The 16,849-nt window shown below is 40.5% G+C and overlaps 1 protein-coding gene across 13 annotated transcripts in view; it reads left to right on the top strand.

Annotated features, from left to right (window-relative positions):
• The first annotated feature begins 35 nt into the window (after window positions 1-35).
• The window catches only part of wdpcp (WD repeat containing planar cell polarity effector), a 75,549-nt gene continuing 58,735 nt past the window's right edge, over window positions 36-16,849 (top strand). For 5 of the 13 annotated variants that reach the window (XM_084376389.1, XM_084376380.1, XM_084376378.1 and 2 more), the window contains exon 1: window positions 451-542. The gene's annotated coding sequence lies outside the window, so the exon portion shown is untranslated. Of the gene's footprint in view, window positions 543-11,196; window positions 11,263-12,605; window positions 12,702-15,835; window positions 16,017-16,677; window positions 16,699-16,849 lie in introns of those variants that run through there. The other 8 variants (XM_084376383.1, XM_084376382.1, XM_084376384.1 and 5 more) reach the window with 7 other exon arrangements.

The raw sequence follows: 16,849 nt of genomic DNA, 5'->3' as shown, positions 1-16,849 counted from the left end.
TCACAAAACGTCTCTCTGGATTATACTACTATTACCTCGGCTGTACATTACAGGTTATCGCTAACAGCTGGAGCTGGAGCGCTAACGAGCTAGCTGGTTAGCATAGCCTTTAAAGTACCGCTTGCTGTTGCCTAGCGACCGGGTATCCAGCGGCAGCAGAGAGCCACCTAGCATCGAGATTACAGTTTGTTAACTGCTTTAGCTTAGCTTCTCGTTAGGGAGACAGACAGGAAACCAACATGTGTAACTAGATGAACCGACAAAAGAGCGACTAAGGGCGTTAGCATGAGTTATCCGTATGAAATGAAACTCGCTAAATGTAAACGCTCTCAGTGCAAAGCAGGTTAAGTGTGTACAATGCTAACTAGCACGACTGGCGTTCACATGTCAAACTAAAGCGAACATGCTAGCTAGCTGTAAATGTTTGCAGTGAAAGGCATGTGTTAAGTTTTGTAGTTGGCGTCCACGTTAAGTTCAAAAACCACTAAAGCTGAGCAGACCAGGACAAAGCACGAAAAGTTTTCGTCACTGAAATAGTCAAGGTAAGTTGATGGTAGTAACCTGGCTCATGTCTTTCTCCACCTCTCTGTCTGTCTTTCTCCCTCCACTTTTGCATGTGTGTGTGTGTGTGTGAGAATGCTAGATTTACCTGTCTTGAATTCATTAAAAGGCATGCTTGAAGTTTTTGAAAAGCTCAATATCACCCAGACATTTGATCTTTCCAGTTGCACAAGAAAAGACTGAACACAGCGTTTTATCAAAACCTTACTAACTGGAAAAACTTCCAGTATCCTCTCCTTGTTTCATCGTTGCTAAAGTGTGATTTATACCCTGGACATGTAGGCTAAATAATGCACTGCATGCATCACAAAATGTGTTAGCACATTAAGAGTTTGAGATTATCATCCTGTTCTAAGTATTCTCCCAATCCTTGGTTCTTCAGTAAGGGAGGCGTAAAGTGTTTCTTTCTGCTATCTTGTTTGACTTGAGCACAGCTATGAGCTATTGAGGCCCTGTGTTAGGTGAGCGTGGTTATCAATATTTCATGGCCTCATTACAGCCTCATTACATGACTTGAACAAAAAGCTGAGGAGATGGCGTTACACCTGGCTGGCGTCTTGACTATGGTCTCACTGTAGGCTGGCTTGGCTGGCTGTCTGCTTAGTAAGAACATTGTACCAAATGATAATACGGTTTAAACAGATTCTTCTCAAGTGTCGGTGTCATATTCTGACTTTTGTACTGTCTGTACATTAGAGACAATATTGTGGGTTATTTGTAGACAGAAATGCTCACAAAATGACGTACTTGCCAACCTTGAGACCTCAAAAATAGGAAGGATTTTGAAACCAAAATGGGAGTGTCCTCCCCCAGAAAAAAAAAATGTTTCCAAGACTCCATTTCCATTCTGGTGAGTTTTAAAGAATGAAAATAACATAATAATAAGTGTACTGCAACAGCATTTTCAGCATTTTAAATATTGTTACTTTAAATTCTCAGGAAAGAATGAAGAACAGTTTCCCCCCTCTAAATCTGAAATGAATCTCTGACATAAACTACTATTCATCAGTTTTCATTCATTAATTTTTTTGCCCCTGCCCCTTAGAGAGTCTGTGCACACCACTGCCCTATGTTTGTCAGCTTCTAGATGGTGATTGACATCAGTGCTACATGGCCCCTTTCCTTTAAAACTTTCTGCATAAGAAACGGGAATCCTCCTATTCAGGAATTCTGAAATGTATTATTTATTTCTTTACCTTGTCCATTTCTCTGCCCATCTCTCTATCACTGAGGAGGATGAAGTGCAACATACATTAGACTGGATACTGTACAGTGCCAGAAAAAGTCCATGATAACTTGGAGAGGAGAAACTTGGTCCCAAATCAGAAGAAATCCAAGAGACTTGTGACTTTGGGGGAAACCAGGGGAGGACAATGAATACTGCGTCTCTCCTGTTGAAAGAGTTACATTGAGCAGTATAACGTGAGGTGTTATCATCAGCAAATGGTGCCATATATAAGATTTTGCTTGAATTGTATTATGACACAGTTTATGTTTGTGGTGCAGTGAAAGTAACACCTAAGGCATTCAGTCTGTATCTCTACTATTTTGCATATGCTTTGTATCTGTGGATCCAAGTGTCATATGATGGTCGTGTTGTTGTCTGGATATGAATAGCACAAAGACATACTGTTCTCTGATCAGCTTACGATGAACTCATGGGTCCATGTGTTTACCATTAAGTTCATGTTGATGTTAAATTTAACTGTTGCTGAGGAGTCGAAAGCCAAACGGGTCTGGTTCCTTTGTTTGTTGAGAGAGTTTTTATGTAATGTCAGACAATGTACCCATGCTTCAGATTCAGCAATGTCTGATGCTGCCAATAGTCATAGCTAAAACATTATAATATTGTCACATTGAAGTCCAAATTTAACAACTAAAGAGTTTAAATTCTTTACTTCTTAGTTTCTTGTTTCTTGAACAGGCAGACATCTTTTAAAGTGAACCATTGGGAAACCAGCTATGTTACAAAGGCACACACTTACTATATTTAACTATGGGTTGGATTTAAAAAAGAAATCTTTGACATATTGACTTATTGTTGAGTGGACAGCTGGAGTCTGTGATGTCTTGAGACACACAGTGGAGCTTAGGGACCCGTGATCAATAAGTAGCTGGGCTGCTGTTCAGCAGGTGTCTCTGACCTCCGACCTTTTGCAGGGAATTTGGCAAGTTAATCAATACAACATCACTAACACAAATTAACTACATATCCTCTACATCCTTGTGGCATTTAATTTATCTTAGGATATGATGGGATTGTTTTGCAAAGTTATCCAAATATCCAAGTACAATTGTGCTATTAAGACATCTGCGATAAAAACAATTCAACATTTCCACTCTCCGTTTCTGCCATGCGAGAGGTTTCTCATATCATAATATTTAATTTTTTGTTCAACATCCCTTTGTTCTCTCTCAAATTAATAGGACAAAATGTACTCAACCGCCTCCAGTTCTCCATCCAAAGCCCCAAACTGTCCTTGCTTTTCATGTCTCCACCTGCCAGTGACAGGGGCTGACACGGACGCTTCCCTACTCAAAAGGCTCTGTGTGTGAAAGCCTTATTCAGAGCTGTTTGAAGCAGCTGCCACAGCCTGGCAGTGTTCCTCTCAGATCCAGTTACGTTTTTTGCCCCAATGTGTTATGTGTTTGTGTCTGTCATGGGTGTGGTAATGGGACAAACAGGTGCTCACAGCTGTCTGTTGGCTGGCATAATCCTGTATGTCATGGGTAATGATCGGGAGGGTCTTGAAATATGCCGTCATCTACTTCTTTTCACGATCTAGTGTGAGTGAGTTAAACTTTTTATCCGCTGTCCAGATATGTGAAGGATTATTGTTCTCCTCCTGACAATGGTTAACGGTAATCTAAGTAGTGTCACTTGAACAGTAATTGTGTTTTGCTTGTGGTGATTTTTCTCCATGCAATTAAGTTACACAATCAAGGTTGCCACGTCAATATAATAAAAATAATAATAAAATAATAATAATGAAAAAGAACATTTTATTTTCAGATTCAAACAAAAAAAAATATCCAGCCCATATTCATTGCTTTATGTATTTTTACTGCCATTGTAAAGTTTTGATATCAAGTTTAAGGTTTCAGAAAAGGTCAGCTAAATGTTGGAAACCTTCAGAAGGTCAGCCCAGAGGAGTAAGAGTTTTCTGTCAAATAAATAAATAAATAAATACCAAACGATGCTACATATCAGAAGTGAAGAATAGAAATATCTACGAGTGCAAGATTATAAGAACACTGTGACCTTGTGGTTAACCTTTTAAGTCCTTTGATTGCCTCACATTATATTCTGTTTTTTCTTCATTATGATGAGCTGGACCAGCTGGGTATTGATCAAACTTAGTACTTCTTATTACCTTCACTAAGGAGGTTATGTTTCAGCTCGTATCCATTTATTTATTATTGGTTGGTCTGTTGGTTGGTCAGCAGGATTACACAGTAACTACTGAATGGATTTCTACGAAACTTGGATCACTCACTACATTGAACATTGCAAGATAGGGTGTTTTTTTTTTGTTTTTTTTTACATTTTCCTTAAAATCTCAGGGAATAATATATGGATCTTAACAATTAATATGGTGAATTTAAGTGGCTGGTATTGATGGGTGAATGCTCATCAATACCAGATACCATCAATACCATTAAATATGTTTTATTTGATATTGATTTAAAGGGGATTGTTGGGCCTTTGTAGAGGTATGTGCTCCACTGAATGCCATTCTAGTTGTAACTGTCATGACATTACAAGACAGACAATTATAGGGCCTCTGATTGTTGCGCACAGGCCCATCTTTGTGTTTACAGTATTGTCTGAGCTTGCTTCAGTGCATGCAACACTTAAGCAAATTATCTATAAGCTAGTTTTACATTGCCCAAAGAGCACAGAGGTCCACTGGGGACAGAACATACAGATGTCAGACTACTACTGCTTGTTTTAGATTTATAGAAATGAAAAAATGTCTGACTCAACGCAATATTCCTCTGTCAGAATATTTTCTTTGAAATATTCATTAGCCTGTCAGTCCTCTCTGCATCAGGTGCTGCCTTTAGCACACATATCCATCAAATCCACCTAAAATCCCCTAAAGTTTTTATTAAAAACGCTTGTGACAGTTTTGACTTTACATAAGCGCACGATTGAAAGAGTCTGTTGTTGCTGTAACTGTTGTTTGACAAGTTGGACTCCCAATGTTTATTTTCTTCTCTGGCAGCCTCCAAAGTCAGGTTGACATGAGGGGATTAGGCATACTTCGTCTTTGTAAAAAGGAAATCAGAATGAAACCAAAAACAGCAGCGGCACACATGATAATATCTGGTGCCAGTTTGCCATGCCGGCCTGATCCCCTGTGTGTGTGCTGTGAAAACAATCGGCATTGTGGGTGTTTTATCCCACCCACCAGGCGAAACCTGGAGCCCCACAGTAGCGAGGCGACCGGGCAAAGTTCACACATGCACAAATCCTAAACTACACACACGTACATACACATAGAGTGTGAACATGCTCAAAGCTCAGCAATGCCTGAATTTTACGCATACATGCGCACACATACGGAGTACACTGTCATGCTCCGAGCTGTGAAAATCTTGATAAGTGCATGAACAGCAGCACGTCTCTCCCGACAGTGTCTGTCTCCTCTGCTGACCCCTCTCTCCGTCCTTTGTCCCCTCCATCTCCTCCTCCTCTTTTGTTCCCTCGTCATTTTGCCTCCCTCATCTCCACCTTTTCTGTCCTCTCCGACGTTATCTCCTCCTATTCTGCTCCTCCACTTGTCCCCGCAGAGTGCACCTGAGTGACCCTGTTACGTTGGCGGCTGGGAGGCAGATAGCCAGCACACCCACTGGCCTCAATATCACCCTCTTATCTGCCTTGCTAGACCAAATAGCCCTCACAGTGTACCAGCAGACTCGATGAGATAGCAGGTTGCATTCACACGAGCGCACCCACATACATAAACAACACAAACACAGCAGATAATCACATCATCATCACTACTTTCTCCATCCTTGTGCCATCACCCTGTTTACTTTTTGGCATCCCTGTGTCATATTTCTGTCTTTGATCAGATGGAACCAATGATTTGTTGTTCCATTTTTTTTTTTTTTTTGACCAATGATGTAATGCAGACTTTTAAGTAGTGTTTCAAATGAACCTTCACGACCCTGTCCTGTCATTTGCTAGTATTTGCAGTGACCACAATATTCCACTAGGTGTCAGCGTATGGCTGCAGTTTACCATAGACATTCTTGGATGACACTTTACATAGCACTTGGAAACTGGTGTTGATGGATTTTGAAGTGAAGACTCTTCAGAAACACTTGTTGCTGCAGCAGTAGTCCTCCCTGTAAGAACTGGGCTTATGACTGGAAGGCTTTTGCACCGAAATTTGGTAACTTTGTGTAACTGAGTGATTTTGATTTGTTAAAACCCAAAGCACCCTTTCCTCAGATATAGTAACAGTTTATATCTCTGTAAATCTTCTTCCTTAAGGTATGTTTATATTGCTCTTTTAAAAACAGAAGTGTCAAAGAGCTCTACAGGAAAAATAAGACAAAGTAGACAATATATATAACAAGGAAATATAAGTACAACAATGCAGTGTTTTTGTGCTCTTGAAAGTCATGGGGAAAAATATGACAGTACAGTTGTAAAAGTGATTTGTATGAACAAAAACCATGCGTATGCCTTGTCCACCAATAAACTGGTATTGAGTAAGAAAGTGCGGTGAGACTGTGCGTACCTCATGCAAACTTGGGACAATGCAGCTGAAGAGAAGAATTCTTTTATTTACATTGGAGCTATTATTTCCGAAGCAATTTGTAAAGTCTGTGTCATGATGTACTTTGAATCAATCATTCATCATCCTTCTGACATTGAATAATGATGAGATATTACTGCAATTATGGTGCATGTCTGGAAGCTGTAAATGGCCTCAGTCATGCGTATGGTTGCGCGTAATGACAGCTGTTGAACCTTGCGGATGAAACACTGCAGGTTAAACTGCGTTGCACTAATGAGCGGTGAAGCCAAGTATCGATATACAAATGTAGGGCGTTTGTTGGAGTGTAAATGAAGCTCTTGCAGGTGCAACTGTTTCTACAGTAATTGAGATTTATAAAACAGAATCAGGCGTAAGCACAGCTTTAAAGATCTGACGGAAAGAATGCTTATGCATATTCGGTCTTTGTGCGTACTACACACAGTTTAAGTTTTATGCATCTGTCCCCAGGTGAATAAAAAGCTAACTGCAAAAATGTTCTTCTTGCTTTCAAGCTGTTCATATTTCCTTTATAATGCGTTTGTGAGTATTTGTGCACTATCACTCATTCTGCTTTTAAAAAATGTAATCTATCATGAACTGTCCCATCATGTGGAAACACACCTCACACAAAATCTTTATCGCTAGCAGACTCATTGAATGTTTAAACTACACTCTTCCCCAGATAGTTGAATAATGCAAGCAAGGTCTTCATTCATTGCTGTTTATTTTTTCCGTGTAACAAAAGTTGCATCTAATTACTCAACATATACAGTATTATGTACCCTTTTAATAATTATCATTGTCTATTCAGAGATGTATTTCAGGCCCCATTTTAACACCAAGCAGAGCACATCTTCCAAAAAAACCCTTAGCTGTGCTGAGCTATCATGAATTGCTTGTGTCCAGAAATAGCCTGCAGATCCATTTGAGCTGTTGTTATTGTGCAGCTTTGGCACTTTTAGGACAAGGCCCGGAGGCGTACGAATGTTTCCAGTCTGCCTTGATGTACTTCTCTCGCTGATTGTCTGTGATTGAAACCTGAGAAGGACTTTGTTTCTCGCCAAGTATTGGCTTGCTGTGGGAAAAGAACACAGACCTCTGCAAACACACCAACTAACTTCTTGGCACTGATGCAGAACTATTCAATTAAATCTCATAATATACACACACAGCCATCCTTGGAGGTATGTTTTCTCCTCTGAACGAGCCTCAACCGCACTCTGCCGCTCTCTCTCTCTCCCTCTTTCTCCCCGAGGTGTTTGCATAGGGAAATGGTCCGTGAAATAGGTTTGATGGAATCAAACCCCATATTAAGACAAATACATATTTCATAGCAGTTGATGGACTGATTGATGGGGCTGTGTCTTCATTTCCTCTGTGCGTCACCGCTGAGGAAGATCTTTATCAGACACAGTAATATGAAGGATCATGGCTCGGCTTGTTTCAGAAGAGAGTTGCTCACTTGTCGTGTTATGATTTTAAATATTACTGGTGTGAGTACCTCAGTGTTTTTTATGTGTAAATAAGATTGTTTTTGTGTGTGAGAATGTGAGAGTGTTTTAAGTGGCCACAAGGGGTCACCAAACTGCCACATGTTGATGTTCTGCATCTGTCCTAACTGAACGCTCGCTCTCCATTCCCTCTGCTGTTGACAGCAACACACACACTTTTTAAAAACTCACTGAAGGATGACCAGAAATGCGGCAGCAACAGTGTCCTGGATCTGTTGATGTGGCAGCATACTCGCATCGGAGAGCGTGGAAGGTGGTTCACGTTTTTTTTTATCAAAGCAACTGTTGTTTTAGCATAACAAGGCTGGCTGACAAACCCTCCCTGACCCACCCCAGCTCGCCCACTCGCACCACCTTTCATTAACCTCAAACCCTAAATCCATCCAACTGGACCAGTGACGGCAACTCGCTGCCGACGCTGGCGGTCACACCCCTCTGCACAGCCATAATGGGCCGTGGCACAATTGGGGGCCACGTAACCGACAACATTCCGGGTCCTTCCAAGAGGCCGGTTTGCCTGCAGGTTACCAGCAACACCGCTTGTCCCTGTTTGTCTGCACTCACTAAAAGGAAAGAATGTTTTCCCCCACAACATGGCTGTGTGGGGATTAAGACCCATTCTGAGTGGCCCCGGGTCGTGCAGCAGATGTTAGCCAGGATAGCGCTCGTTGCCGTGCCGACAGTGAGCCGGCGGGATCGGCCCGCCCCGACGAAGTTAAGCCTATGTACATGTATGGAAGAGAGAGAGGGGGTGTTGAGCCAGTGAAGGGCCTGTCACACATTAAAAAGGATGGTGGTGGGAAATTTGTCACAGTGGTCACACACTAATTCATCTGCACTGTCTCTGATCGTCATCACACACATGCAGTCATACGTAGCAAACTGAAGAGCTTCACACGACTGCTCACATGCTGGATGTGCGTTTGGATGATTTCACACGCTCAGGACGTATGTGCGAGTTGAATCTGCTTGCTGGGTGGATATTATTACTAAAATAGTTTATTAATTACTGAAAAGTCCTTGTTCGATCCTGTAAAAACGTGGTCTGATCATCTTCAGCGCAGTCTGTAAGGTGTGTTTTACAGGTTTTTAAACCAACAGTCGCACATCATCTGTCAAAATCACTTCCCCTGTGTGTGCAATGACTTTTACTCTCTCTGATGATGTTTTAATGTGAAGTGTTATTTTAACTGCTAAGCCCTCAAGTGCTTGTCACACTGAGCCTCTAATGAAGATAACTAAATGCACAGAAATCACAGGAGTCTTTGGGGACGATTCTGTTGTATTAAAAGCACAAGTAAAGTACTAATTTCACATTTTCATTTGTATACAAAGTGAAATGGGCAGTGATGATACTGATTATGTATGATTTTGTTAATACAGATGGGGTGAGAAATCCTAAATACAAGAAAGATGGAGAATTGGGATGCATAAAATCTTGAATAAGTCAACTTCTTTCCTCCTTCAGTCAACTGTACGCATTTACCTGAGCGCAGTGTTTGAATTGTAGGCGTGGGACAAGGTTGTATGGTCGTTTGATGTGAAAGACGAGCCTGTTCTCTTTGCGCCAGACAGGTCTAACTGCAGGGCGAATGTGTTTAACATGGGGCCCAGTGCGGGCCCCTGTGGTACTCGTAACCATCAGGCTCAATGGAAAGAGGATACAGAGTCTGACAAGACATGACTTGACCCAGCAGTAGAGGCAGAGCCCCGCTATTGTTCTGCATGAACAGCAGAAATCAGCGTTGTAGAATTTCCTTCTTCTGTGTCTGTGTGTGTGTGTGTGTGTGTGTGTGTGTGTGTGTGTGTGTGTGTGTGTGTGTGTGTGTGTGTGTGTGTGTGTGTGTACCCTCTAAAGGCGAGTATTGGGTCAGGATTGGGCTGTTTTCACGCACGGCTGGGTGTTTAGGCTCTCTGACAGATGGAGAATAGCCATATGTGTGTTTACATGTCTGTGTGCTCAATTGTCTTATTTTGTGCTTTCATTCTGCTGATTTCAAACCTCAGCAGCAGCTTGAGTGACCCCTTACTGTAGGCGACAAATAACCACACTGCACCATTATAGGGAGAACTTTTCCTCAATGTGTCTCTTGATGTTGAAGAAGAACAAATGCTAGCTCTCTAACCAAGGAGTTGGACTTAACAATCATACTTGATATTCTTTTTACTGAGTGTTGTAGCATTTGGCATTTGGTTCAGCATCAATTAGTGTAGAAAGATGATAACAAAGAGGGAAACAACACAAAAAGGTCACCAGTTCAAGTCCTCACAACAGCCAGGATGTTCATCAGAAAACTCTACCCTGGCTGTGCCCAAGAGAAAAACGTAATACTCCGACTTTAGGGTTGCAACTAACGATTATTTTCATATTTGATTAATCTGTCAACTTCTCAATTCATCAACTTGTTGTTTGATCTATTAAATGTTTTAAAAATGTCCCCAAAGTCCAACATGATGTCCTCAAATGTCTTGTTTTGTCCTCAACCAAAAGATATTTGCTTTGCTGTCAGAGGAGTAAAAAAACCAAAAAAATTCACATTTAAGAAGCTGTAATCACAGAATTTTCACTTTTTTGTTCTTAAAAAATCACTCAAACCAATGAATCGATTAATTTGGTTTGCGATTAATGTAGAAGTTGACAACTAATCGGTTAAATGTTGCAATTCTACATTCCTTTGTCTCTTTGTGTGAATCTTTATCAAGTAAAATACCAAACATTTGCAGATTACAGCTTCTCAAATGTGATATTTTGCTGTCTTTTCTTTATTCAACACCATTTTCAATCAAATGTCTTGAGGACTTTTTGACTGTGGGTCAATCAAACAAAGAAACGTTCAGACATTTGCTTCTGGTAATTTAAGATGAGGATTGGAATATGATAATTGATATTGAAAATGATTGTTTGCTTTTGGTATTGTAAAATTTCAAATCTCAAGATTAAGGTCCTTGCAATCCCAAAATAGGAATCAATGTAAGTCTGAAAACCACGTTAAAGATCATGCTACAGTGATGAAGTGTGACACAGCTGCCAGGTGAAGGAAAGACGCTAGAAAGGATTTTATTCCCACTTTTAGACAGGAGATATGACACGAGCGTCCATCTCTGAGGTCACAGCAAAGAGAACAAACTTCTTGGTCCAAGTGCCATCGACGTCCGTCCACTCTGTGCCACGTCAACCTGTCAGAGAGAGAGAGAGAGGCAGAGGGAGGCACAGCCTGCTGAGAGGTGTCCGAGGTGTCATGGCCTCGTCTGGGAGGTGACAGACAGCGTGTGTGTGAGTGTGTGACGGGGAAATAAGACCGCTGAGAAGTCTAGGGGACGTTCATCGTGACCTTTCGTTTTGCCAGGGTCCATCTCGCTCTGTGCATCTGACAACAACTTTAAAGGACCTCGTCTTCCTGAGCCCTTGACAGGTTCGTGTGTGTGTGTGTGTGTGTGTGTTTCTGTGCATGTGTATCTGAAAGTGCATATGTGGTTGTGTGTGCACCAATTGTGGAAAGGTTTAACTGGGCTGTATGTTTTTTGTTTGTGTATACCCATACAAGAATTCAGAAGAATACAGAATATTATTGTCTTAAAAACAATTATTGATTGTGGTCTCCTGTTGGTGCAGTTCCACCTGTAGTCCATCAGTAAGCCATATAAGTGACATTTTCCTTTATTTTGGTGACCATGGGCACTGTAGTTTATTTTGATTTAATCCGACATACACCATCCGAGTGCCATAAATAATAGCAAATAGCAGCACACCGAATTTGCATCTGAAAAAGGGGCTGCAACAAGTGCACTCTTTCCTCTTGTTTGAGTAACATTTGCTTAAATCTACAGCGCCAAGTGTTTTTTTCCAGGAAATAACTAAGCCTTTTATTAAGGAAAATTAAACCTTTTTTGTCTTTGAAGATTTAAAGGTATATTATGTAATATTTACACATTAAAATGTCTAGAACATTTTGTTGAGTTGTGCACTCACGTTATCCCAAATGTTTCCAACAATCTGTAGTTTCATTGAAGTTAATGGTGCATTTCATTTGGTCACCTGTTGCTATAACTTCCAGGGAGAAACGGGAAACATCAGATGATGTGTCAGAGCGTTAGAGAGAAAGTCTGTGAATGTCGCTGAAAATAATGTGAATAAAACTTACGTATCGCCACATCTGTGATCATTTCTGCCAGAGTCACGTGGATAGAGTTTCATTGGCAGGTGGTTGTTTAACAATGAAGACGAAAAATTCCCATAATCCCACACTACTTCAAGATGTCAACAAACTATGTGTTTTCTTATTGTTTTCATTGAAAGACCCTTAGCAGCAGAAATTACAAACTGTGTATCTAATTTCAGTTGTAAGAAATAGGCTTGTAATAGACAGTAAAGGAAGAGTCACAGATAAGGTGAGGATGTCAAAGTATTAAAAGATGGACTAACACATTGTTGCGTTTGGTCTCATCATAGGTTTTGTTGACAATAACAGAATTATAAAATATTGGTAGCATTGTTTGTTAAACAATCATTTTGACCTCTTTGAGTATAAATGTGTACTTCTGAAGGTAATATTAGGCGTAATAGTTTAAAGATGTGGAAAAAACATAAATAAATAAATACCCTAATAATATGAATGTTCTGTGCATGCACTGAGTAAGCATTTGTAATTATTTGTAATTATGGACAGTTGTTTTTAGAGTTTTATCCATGTGTCTTCACACAAATAGACACATTTTAATCAATTGTGTTTGTTTGTGGGTCCGTGTGTGTTTACAGGTTATTTGTGTGTTTGTGGTCAGGAGGTGAGGGGCGAACAACAGGGCACCAAACAGCTTTAATAGAAGAAAATCCAACAACATAAACAAAACCACGGTCAGTGTGACACGTGTCACCTTCGCTGTGACAGGGGACAGACACCGGAGAGGCACACAGTCTCCGAGAATCCCTTTGAAGTCAGCGAGCAATTGTGCCGCTGGTTTGGAAGTATTGTCTTTCCTGCCCTTGGGCGTTATTGCTGTAGGGCAGATGCAACCGGCTTTTAGTGAAACACTTGGCAGGATTAGGCCTATTAGCTGAACAGGAGTGAAAGACAACCAGAGAGGAATCCGGCCTGATTGTGGGAATTTTGGATTGTTAAAACATTTAGTAGGCATGATTAAGCCAGAGGTCTGCCTCTCTCTTCTTGATTAGGCAGATCATTTGTCGGGAAAAGACATCCACCACCAAACGTCTCTGTTTCTCCGTCTTTCTCTGCGCCTCTGTCTCAGTCATTACCGCTGCTGTGTTTGTGTTTCTGCTCCAGGCGTTGGGTAAATACCTCTGCTGGAGTACGTCCCCCCCACCCACTTCCCACCTTCCTCCCTCCATTACCTCCTCTAATGACGTTTACACATCTGCTTAGAAGAGCCTCCTCTCATCTCTCTGTCACCCTGAGTCTGTCTCTCTCTCCCTCTTTGTTGCACATACACATACACAGACAAGCACATAGATGCACTGAAGCTGCAAGATTATGTTCAAGAATTACTTTTTGTTTAGTGGGCTGTATATTGTTTTCCTAATTGCAACAAACAAGTGTGATGAAGAGGCACACATTGGTTTAAAATCAGATGTCTTCCATTTGTAAGAACTACTTTAATGCGGCCTGTTATGCAAAACTCAAGTCATTTTTATTTTTACCTTTTAAAACTTTTGCTTATTGTGATGTAATTTATTTGACTTCTTAAAATGCTCATCCCACATCCCTAAAATCTCTACAACCTAAACTAAAAGATTGTTTGTCATCAAACCATAATTAATGATTAAAGTAATGAAATGATGTCATAAATACCAAAAAAATCAAAATAGGAAATGCTTATTCATCGTATTTTACAAAATAAAGACACAGACCATATTGATCCAAAAGATTTCTAAATATAGAAACTTAAATAAACTATTTCTTAACACTTCATAACTTATTTTAATAATGTACATATTTTACTTTTTGAGATATGCTTATTTTTATGGGCATTCCCCAGTGCCTACATTAGGGCCATCACAATATCGTATTTTCATTTGACGATTATAATGACCTAAAGCATTCACTAATATATATCACATATCACATATATAACATATTATCTTTGTTTACTGTGTGTTTTGTCTCCTTTTATGTTGAAAGAATTACACTCAAAATAAAAGTTTTTCCGTTTTATGGCAGGTGGCAACCAGCGTAAAGGTGCTTTACCACCACCTGCTATGACACAGGAGGAACGAAAGGAAAAATAAATGATTTATGAGGCGATGTATTATTAACAAAATATCAATATTTCATTTTTAAATATCATGGTTATCGTCAATATCCGTGTATCACGACACACCTAGCCTATGTTGGCATTTTTGCTTATTGTGATGTTATTACTCAAAGTATATTTAAGTGCTCAATGTGCTCACAACTATTAAATACACTTTAATCAAAATACACCTCACCACAGCCCTCTGACAACTATCATGCATATATGCTTCTCTGCTCCCCTACTGCAACTCACTGGTGCCACAGCATGTTGTCACAACTTTTTAACCACACGTAACGTTACATAACATAACGTAATGACGTCATAAGAAGCGTACAACACAATGAGACAGAAGATGTTAGCTTTCAGAAAGCATGAGCGCTCGAGCCGTTTTAGATCAATTTAAACAGAATCATATGGAGACTTGGGCTGATATGAGATGTTATCGAATATCATGCTGTTCGCCATCATAAGCAATATTTTTCACAATATCAAACAGCTGTATGATTCTGATGCTCTGACTGTATTTATTAGTTTTGTTTCTCATCTGGCAGGCCATTGAGAGTTTAGAGGGAGGGGAAACAGTGACAGACTAGCTACACTTCATGTAATATACTATTACATATTGCAAGAAAAAACTAGCCCCATGTCCCCCAACCCCAATGACGATAATATTGTGTATTGCGATTTTCGGGTGGGACGGTATTGCGCTACAAAAGTTTGGATATCGCCCAAGCCTCTTAAGAGGGTGAAACAGTCCTTAATAAACATAATTGCGGAGTTGCTGAGTTGAGATGAGCATCTTCTTTATTGATTACATTGTTATGTTTAAAGTAAAAATGCCAACTTTGTCTGTTTGAGCTATGCAAATGTGAGGATTTGTAGAAGTTGTGGGGAAGCTGCAGACAACTTGGGGCTCTAGGAAATTATAATGCGCATACTTTGTTTTTTCTGACAATTTTATAAACAAAACACTTAATAGATTAATTAAGAAAGTAATCTGAAGATTAATCTCTAACTTAAATCGTAATCAGTTTCAGCCCTATGGACTTGTTTGTCCTAGAAAAGTAGATTCTGCGTATAGCAGTAGTTAATGATCCTCACTACCAAGTTTTATTTATTTAGTCTTCAGAAAGTCTCTCTGGACACCTGAACTTTTCAACTCTTCACCTCCACATGCCCCACACACCTGAAAGGGTTCCTCAAGTGACATTCACACATGCACATTTGCATGCATCAGTACACACATGCACACCCACATTCTGAGTCACACACACACGCGCACTCGATAGAGAGACTTGCCCAGTGGTCATGTCACTGCGGCTTCATTTTCCTGCTGATTGACACGTCCTGTGAAACGCTCCGACACGCACACATGTGCACATGCATACAGAGTGACTGTACCTGTCACCTCTCTTGAATAGTATTACCTTTACCTCATTTTGTTCTGCCTGTCCATCACCTCTATTCTTCTCCTGCCGTCAGCTCAATGGGCTCCTGTGGGACTTTGTTAAGTGTGTGTCTGTGAAAGGTTTTCGGCCTGCTGCCTGGCGCCGCTCTGCCCACCCTCCACTCTCCTGTCTTGTAGTGGGACAGTTGAGAAGATATACTGTATTTGCCTCTGGTTGTGTGTGTTTGAGTGTGTGCGGGTAAGTGTATACACTGCCGCTAGGCCTCACAGCACTTTCACTCTGAAGAAAATAGTTTTCAGTTCTTCCCTTCCTTTTCTCTTCTCAGCGGGTCATGTTCTGTAACGCCTTAGGTCCTCAACAAAACCACTGAAGTAGAGTGACTGAGAGACAGGCAGACGACAGCGAGGGAGTGGAGAGGATGGAGAAGAATTGAGCTTGAGTAAAACTCTAAGCCCAACTAGTGACCCATACAGATGACAGTGTTTTTTACACCACAAAACAGCGTGGTAGGTCTGGTGTTGTCGTGCTCATTCATTGCTAACCCAGTTACATTCATGAAAAATAGACACACATCTTTGATCAATGCTAAAAACAGCTTCTAGCAAACTCTACCGCAACTTCTGTATCTATGGTATTTTAACCAGAAGCTGTTGAGATATCTTTTCCTCGTGTTGCTCACTGATTAAATAGAAACATTGCAGTTTAGCCAGCATTGCAAACAAGAACTTGTAATAGCTAATTCAGCAAAGTTTCAATGCTGCCAACTCACTCAAGTTGTTTCCCACAACATTATTCACTGACTCCATGGCAACGTTATACTAACTGATTGCATCCCCAAAGCAGGTAAGACTCCTTGCACGAATGATACATACTTATTAGGTCTGCAGTGTATTATTATGTGATGTTTATGTTTGGGGTCTTCCCCATGAGAGTTTGCATAAGTCTCATCTCTGCTACAAAGACATCCTCTTATCTGGTGTCTCAGCGGTCGCAGGCCTCCCATGATGTACATTAGACCTTTCAGAGCTTGGATTCTTTGTTTTATCTGTTTTTTTTTTTTCACTCGTCATTTTCTCACTCTTTCTTCAGAGGGATGTTGTTGTCAGATTTTGTCCACCTTTCTTTCTCTGATATGAGACTGGAAGCTTGAGGACTTCTCCCTCAAGAAAATACTGAAGATAAGAGCTGGTGGGAGTCTGTGTGCACGGTCTCATATGTATGTTAATGTGTGCATGTGTACATTTCCTCAGGTATCACGAGGTTAAAAGATAGGAGAGTATGCACCGTACTGTATGTGCCTTTCCATGCATACGTATGTGCCTCTGTGCCGTATGAGTTC

The sequence above is a fragment of the Pagrus pagrus genome (genome assembly GCF_965226575.1).
Source record: "Pagrus pagrus genome assembly, chromosome: 15".
In the NCBI taxonomy this organism is placed as follows: domain Eukaryota; kingdom Metazoa; phylum Chordata; class Actinopteri; order Spariformes; family Sparidae; genus Pagrus; species Pagrus pagrus.
The sequence above is the reverse complement of the archived record's forward strand: the minus strand, read 5'-3'. Positions and strand labels throughout refer to the sequence as shown.